This window comes from Adiantum capillus-veneris, chromosome 14 (genome assembly GCF_014529385.1).
Source record: "Adiantum capillus-veneris isolate H3 chromosome 14, ASM1452938v2, whole genome shotgun sequence".
NCBI lineage: Eukaryota > Viridiplantae > Streptophyta > Polypodiopsida > Polypodiales > Pteridaceae > Adiantum > Adiantum capillus-veneris.
In genome coordinates, this window is record NC_140944.1 from 260562 (window position 1) to 268061 (window position 7500).

The following is a 7500-nucleotide window of genomic DNA, read 5'->3' on the forward strand; positions in this document are numbered from 1 at the left end:
CGAGCGCGCCGAGCCCCGCAAGACCCGAAAACGGCCCGAAAGTAGCCAAGCCCGTCGGCGGAAGGTAGCCTTGGCACTCGCCCGAGGGGGGGATTGCATCCCAACGTCACAAGAGGGGTGCGGGGAACTCGTCGCCTCACCTCACCCGTCCCTCGCTCCGCGGTCCGCCCCGTTCCCGTCTCAACCGAGCACCACTACCCTTTGTTACGGGACCCTGAAGAGCGGCCCGTAAATGGGACTTAGGGGCCACGCGCGTTCGCCGATCCTTCACCTGAACACAAGTTAGCCGACTTCACAACAAGTTGAGCAAGAATTTCAAAAGGGACGCGCGAGACAAGATAGTTGAAACAAGCCCGTGACGGGCGCTTGTATTGATCCAAAAAGATGATTACAAAAGGGACGGAGGCCTCTCCAGCGCCTCTGAAGACTGGGTTAACCTAACTCCAACCTAGAAAGGGTAAATGGTTTTATGGACGTGAGGACTGCCACCCCGGCTCCGGTTGAACAACCGGCCCCCTCTTGGCTACCCCGGCAGGATGCGCACGGTTCACCAAGAGTGGAGTACTACTCCCTTATAAGTCCTTTAATTCGGGGCGCTCAGGCAAACCACCCAAGCCCCATGGCCTTGAGGTAGAAATCCCTCTCAAGGATCACCGTCGGTCCCGTCCAGGAGCCGCGGTTCCAAAATCTGATCAAAATGCCGAAACGGCCCCGCGGTTGCGTCCCGGGCCGTTTTGGTCCACGGGACCCTCGGGGCCCGGCCACGGCCCAAGCGGGCTCTTACTTGCATAGAGTCTCTCGGGGGCTCCCGGAGTCATGTTTGGTTCACAGGAGCGACGGGTCCACGAGTCGTCAAATCGGCCCGCGGGGAGCGTGGCCGCGGAGAGGGGCAAATCACCAAACGGGCCTCGGTCCCCCTCAAGTGCCGTCCACGGTGAGAAGTTAGGTTAGCGGGAGTTAGGTTAGAAATGGGAACGTGGACCGCCGGGCCGCATGAGGGACAGCCCATGTGGGGGCGCTAGGGGCAAGGAGGGACCGCCGGCGCGCGTGGGAAAAGTTCCCCCTCACGAGGATCCCAACATTCTCCCCCCCCTCAAGGAACTTGACGTCCTCGTCAAGATTATAGAGCATCTGACCACATAGTGCATACATCGCATAATTGTCGCATAACGCATCTTTATTCTGCTGAAACTGAGCATAACTGAGCTGACAAACTACTGCATCCTATCTACTTGCTGTACATGGTTGTGGTCTTCTATGCCCTGGGCATGTGCTTGAGGTCCGGAATCCTGTAGTACCGAAGCAACAACTGTTTATCCATTGCAATGACTCTATCTTCTGGCACCCAAGTGCAATCTGACATTGGCCGCCCTCTCCACTTGACATAGAATTCTAGGTTGTTGCGCCTGAAACGGTGTTTGATGATAATTTCTCTGGCTCAAAGGGGTTTACTCCTTTGTCTAGTAGGGAACATGGCGGCCATATTTCCCATCAACCTGAAATCGTTTGAGCAAGCTGATGTGAAAAACATTGTGGATCTTGACGTTGGAAGGTAGTTCCAGCTTGTAGGAGACGTTGTTGAAATCTTGCAGTACCCGGTATGGGCCATAGAAGCGGTGGTTGAATTTGGGTGTTAAGTTTTCGGGAAGGTTGATGTTCTGGGCACTTACCAGCACCAAATCACCCTCCTGAAAGAACTCTGTTCGTGCTTTTTCGTTATGTCTGGCTACATACTTATCTTTGTACTTCATCAAGTGCTTTCTGGCTACATCCAAACGTTTCTGCCAAGCCGTCAAAAACTGTTCAGCATCCTGATCTTCTGCATGCATAGTGCCCGACGCAAGCGCCATGGGCGTGATCACCTCTTTACCTGTGGCTAGTTCAAACGGGGTGTATCCTGTCCCCGAGTGCACACTGCTATTGTACTGAAACTCAAGGACTTCCAGAAAGTCTGCCCAATCCTTTTGATCTGCTTGGACATAGCAACGGATGTAATCTTCGATGCCTTGATTGATTCGCTCGGTCTGCCCATCTGTTTGGGGGTGATAGGCCGAAGAAAACCTGAGCTGTGTGCCTAGGAGCTTGAATAACTCCCGCCACATGTCGCTTAAGAATCGCCCATCGCGATCCGAAACAATGGCCAATGGGAGTCCGTGATTCTTGAAGACATGTTTGAAGAAAAGCCGCGCTGTCTGGTAGGCTGTAAGGGGCGGCTTTGCGGGAATGAAGTGCGCCTGCTTTGAAAAGTAGTCCACGATCACGAAGATGGTAGTGAATCCGTGGCTTTCGGGTAAGTCGACAATGAAGTCCATGCTTATCACATCCCAGGGGCGAGATGGTGTAGGCATAGACATCAAAAGCCCTGCTGGCTTTATTCGTTGTGCCTTGACTAACTGGCAAGTTGGGCACGTTCTTACATATTCCACCACATCTTCCTGCATCTTCGGCCAGAAAAAGTGACGGCTTAACCTGTCAAAGGATCTCTTTTGCCCACCGTGTCCTGCAACTTTGCAGTCGTGGGTTTCCCAAAGTAGTTTTGCTTTGAGTGTAGGATCATCTGGTACATACACGCGGTTATGGGCATACCATAGCCCATCCCGCAGGTCGAACAGCCCCACGGAAGTCTTGCCTTGTCGCCAACTCTGCATCATCTGTAACACTGCGGGGTCTGTCTTACTGGCCTCGCGGATCTGGTCCAGTACTTCATCACTGCTTATTATGCTGACTGCATTCACCTCGGGCATGCGACTGAGGGCATCTGGCATTGCATTCTGCTTGCCCGGTTTATGTATGATTTCTATGTCATATTCTGCTAACTGATCTTGCCACCGACTCTGTTTGTGAGAGAGCTTAGGTTGTGTCTGGAAATACTTCAGAGAAACATTATCTGTGTATACTTTAGTATGCTTGTCCAATACATAGTGACGCCATTGGTCAAGGCAGTATACCACTGCATACATCTCCTGTTCGTGTGTAGCCCATCTCTTCTGCGGGTCTGTAAACTTCTTCGAAATGTAGGCTACTGGTCTTTCAGCTTGCATTAGTACCCCTCCCAGTGCGATGCGTGAGGCATCGGTGTGAATCTCGAATGGCTTGTCGAATTCTGGGAGTTTAAGTACCGGTAAGGAACACATTACCTGTTTGATGTGCTCAAAAGCTCGTTGGGCTTCATCTGTCCACTTGAACGCTAGCGAGCCCTTGGTGGTGTCTGTTATGGGGGCCATGATCTTCGAAAAATCTTTGATGGACTTTCGGCAATACTGAGTGAAACCCACGAACTCGCGTACCTGTGTAACTGTTCGAGGGGCAGGCCAGTTCACCACGGCCTCAATCTTTTTAGGATCCACGCGAATTCCATTTGCAGTGACCAAGAAGCCCAAGAATTCCACTTCTTGTACTGCGAAGACGCACTTTTCCAGTTTCGCGTACCACTTGCATTCCCTGAGTCTGCGGAGCACCTGTCGCACATGCTCCACATGCTCTTCAAAAGTTTTGCTGTAGATTAGCAGGTCATCCAGGTACACAATGAGGAATTCATCCAGCATGTCGCCGAAATCTGTATCCATTCCAGCTGAGAAGGTCGCTACTCCATTGGTGAGGCCAAAGGGAAGCACTAGCCATTCGTGAGCTCCATACCGTGACCTGAAAGCTGTCTTGTGCACATCTTCATCCACAATCCGAATCTGGTGGTATCCTGATCGTAGATCGACCTTAGTGAAGTATTTTGCCCCTGCCAACCTGTCTGTTAGATCATCCATGTGCGGCAGAGGGTACCTGTTCCGGATGGTTATTTTATTCAGGGCTCTGTAGTCGACGCAGAGCCTAGATGAGCCGTCCTTCTTTGTGACAAAAAGCACCGGGGCCCCGTAAGGGGACTTGCTAGGCCTGATAAAACCTGCTTCAAGTAGTTCTCCGAGTTGCTTCTTCAGTTCCTGTAGTTGTGTGGCATCCATTCGGTAGGGTGGACGGGCTGGCGGCGAATGGCCAGGCACTAGTTCGATCTTGTGGTCCACTGCTCGCTTAGGTGGGAGCCCAGCTGGGAGCTGCGGCGGTACCACGTCTTTGAATTCTTCAATCACTTTGATGATACGATTATCCCCGATAGTGCACTCCTCATCTGAATCTGTTAGTGCTACTTTCATCACACAGCAGTGAACCTGGGCCCCTTGTTTGAGAGCCTTCTCTGCTTGCTTTGGTGAGATCCACATTGAGTCTGGGACGAGGTCATCCCAGCTAACTCGAGTCTTTCCTTTTTCCGTTTTCGTCGGCGTTGGTGTCTTAGTTTGAGCTGCGTTCACCTGCCCTCGGGCTTGAGGTGGCAAGTAAGGTTGAGGTTTCGGCGGAGCTTTTTCTTGAGTAGTCTTGCGGGCGGGAGGCGCGTCCATAGGTCGGATGATCGGGACAATCACCCCCTTACCATTCATGTCCAGCATCAGTTGATTCATGCCCTTGGCATACAACCCCATCACGTAGGAGTCATACCAGGCCAGGCCAAACATCATGTCGTAGGAGTCCATGGGCACAACGATGAAGTCCACTTTGGCTCGCCATTCACCTACTTGGACCGCCACGTCGTAAGCCATCGCGGTGTTCGAGTCTTCGCCTTGTACGAAGCCCACTGAGATGCTTCGTCCTCCCCCGGGCTTGCAGGTCTTTACTCCCAAGCGTTTGGCACATGATGGTGAGATGAAGTTGTGACTCGCTCCCGAGTCGAGCATCGCCAATTGCGATTGCCCATTGATCACTGTCTTGACATACATATTTGGGATCGGTTTGATACGAGCTGCTAGGCAGTGTAGAGAAGCTTTGATGGCTCCTACACGGACCGTCCCTTCGGTAGACTCTTTGTTTCCACTTTCAGACTCTTGCTCCGTGATCTCAGTGATCTGCACTTGTGAAGATCCTGTCCTGTCAGCGTTGGTCTCATTGGCCCAAGCGGAGTGAGCTCGAGACTGAGAGCTAGCTTTGTGACAATCATTATCCCAGTGAGGACCTCCACAGTTACGGCAAGGGCGGGAAGGATTCGCCCTCCAAGGCAGCGTCCGCTGAGGGGCCCCTCCAGGCTGGTTCACCGAGAAGTTCCTGCTACTCGACGAGCCGCTGTAGCTGCTTGGCGCATTGTTGCGAAAGCTCCCGTACAGTCGGGGATGGTTTGACAAGCTGCCTGCGGGCTCGCTCCTTTGGGGCCCAGCTGAAGACTGATTTTTGTTCGAGTTGAAAGGGGCATGCCCACTTCCCCCAGACTTTGAGCTGGTGGCCCCCTTTCGGCGCAAGTCTGAGTCCACTAGCCTTTCTGCCATGGCCAGCGCCGCCATGTAGTCGGCCGGATTCTGCTTTTCGATCTCCCTACGGGCCCAATCCTTTAGCCCATAGAGGAACCCATGGAGTCTCACTCTCTCCCAAGTCATCTGTTCCACTTTCAGCATGGACTGCCTGTATTTGGACACATACTCCTGCAGCTTGCTTTCGCCTTGGGTGATGGTCCTCCATTCGTCTAAGTGTCTAAAGTCTTCATTCTTCGGAACGAAGTAGTCCCGCATCTCAGCCTTGAGGCGGGTCCATGACATGTAGGGGTTTTTCCTCTCTTCTAAAAGGAACCAACTGTAAGCCTCCTCTGTTAAGAAATGAGACACCACTGATGTCCATAAATGTTCTTCCATTTTGCTTGTGCGGTAGAAGCTCTCTGTGTCGCGGATCCATTTCTCCAGTATCATTGAGTCCCGTTGACCCCGAGTAGGGAGTGGGTTTGATGGGCTTGAAACTCCCCATCCCATCACTCCCACTCGCGGGAGCTCCCGACGTGCTTGCCGGTCCTTTTCCTTTGTCTGCTGCGGCATTCTGAGCATTCAACAGACTTACCTGTACGAGCTGTTGAACCAGCGCGGCTTGAGACTCTAGTATAGCCTCCCACCTTTCCATTCTGTCATTGCGGGGAGGGTCGTTCCTCTCCCCATGAAATGAGTCTCCATCTGCGTGACTCATTTCGTTGGGTGACGAAGGCGCGGACTCAAACTCTGGTCCGGCTTCGCTGATAGGGTCTAGGCGTTGTAGTCTCCCTTGAGAACGTATCCACCTGGAATACTCCCAAGAGTCAATCACACCGTCCGCTGCAATCTCTTCTAATCTCGCGGCGGGTAGGGGAGTGCTACTGGAGTCACTTTCGGCGGGTCTTTGTCCCCCTCTGTTAGGCATAGACCAGCTTTTGAATTTCTAGCTCTGATACCAAGTGTTACGGGACCCTGAAGAGCGGCCCGTAAATGGGACTTAGGGCCACGCGCGTTCGCCGATCCTTCACCTGAACACAAGTTAGCCGACTTCACAACAAGTTGAGCAAGAATTTCAAAGGGACGCGCGAGACAAGATAGTTGAAACAAGCCCGTGACGGGCGCTTGTATTGATCCAAAAAGATGATTACAAAAGGGACGGAGGCCTCTCCAGCGCCTCTGAAGACTGGGTTAACCTAACTCCAACCTAGAAAGGGTAAATGGTTTTATGGACGTGAGGACTGCCACCCCGGCTCCGGTTGAACAACCGCCCCCTCTTGGCTACCCCGGCAGGATGCGCACGGTTCACCAAGAGTGGAGTACTACTCCCTTATAAGTCCTTTAATTCGGGGCGCTCAGGCAAACCACCCAAGCCCCATGGCCTTGAGGTAGAAATCCCTCTCAAGGAGTCACCGTCGGTCCCGTCCAGGAGCCGCGGTTCCAAAATCTGATCAAAATGCCGAAACGGCCCCGCGGTTGCGTCCCGGGCCGTTTTGGTCCACGGGACCCTCGGGGCCCGGCCACGGCCCAAGCGGGGCTCTTACTTGCATAGAGTCTCTCGGGGGCTCCCGGAGTCATGTTTGGTTCACAGGAGCGACGGGTCCACGAGTCCGTCAAATCGGCGCCCCGCGGGAGCGTGGCCGCGGAGAGGGGCAAATCACCCAAACGGGCCTCGTCCCCCTCAAGTGCCGCCACGTGAGAGTTAGGTTAGCGGGAGTTAGGTTAGAAATGGGAACGTGGACCGCCGGGCCGCATGAGGGACAGCCCATGTGGGGGCGCTAGGGGCAAGGAGGGACCCCCGCCGGCGCGCTGGAAAAGTTCCCCCCTCACGAGCACCCAACACCCTTATAGTTGCGAAAATTCGGTGCGGGCCGGCAAACCCCACAAGCACCGTGGCAACCCGGATAGAAATCCCAACCGTGAACCCCGCGGTCCAAGGCGCTGAACCCCACGGCCGGGCATGAACCCCGCGGTCCCGAAAAACCCCACGGCGCCCATGAACCCCGCGGTCCAAAGAAACCACACGGCGCGTTTCAACCCCACGCACGGGCAAAAGCGGGGAAACACCCTTGCTGGGGGGAAGGCTTGGCAAGAAGGAGAGAGAGGACGACGGCACGAGAGAGAGGACGCGAAAAAGGACCAAGGAAGGTATGACGATGTGCTTCCTACGTAGCGCAGATTGGTGGGTTGGTTGTGCACGGGCGCAACTCGCGCGATGGAGCGTTGACGCGCCGAC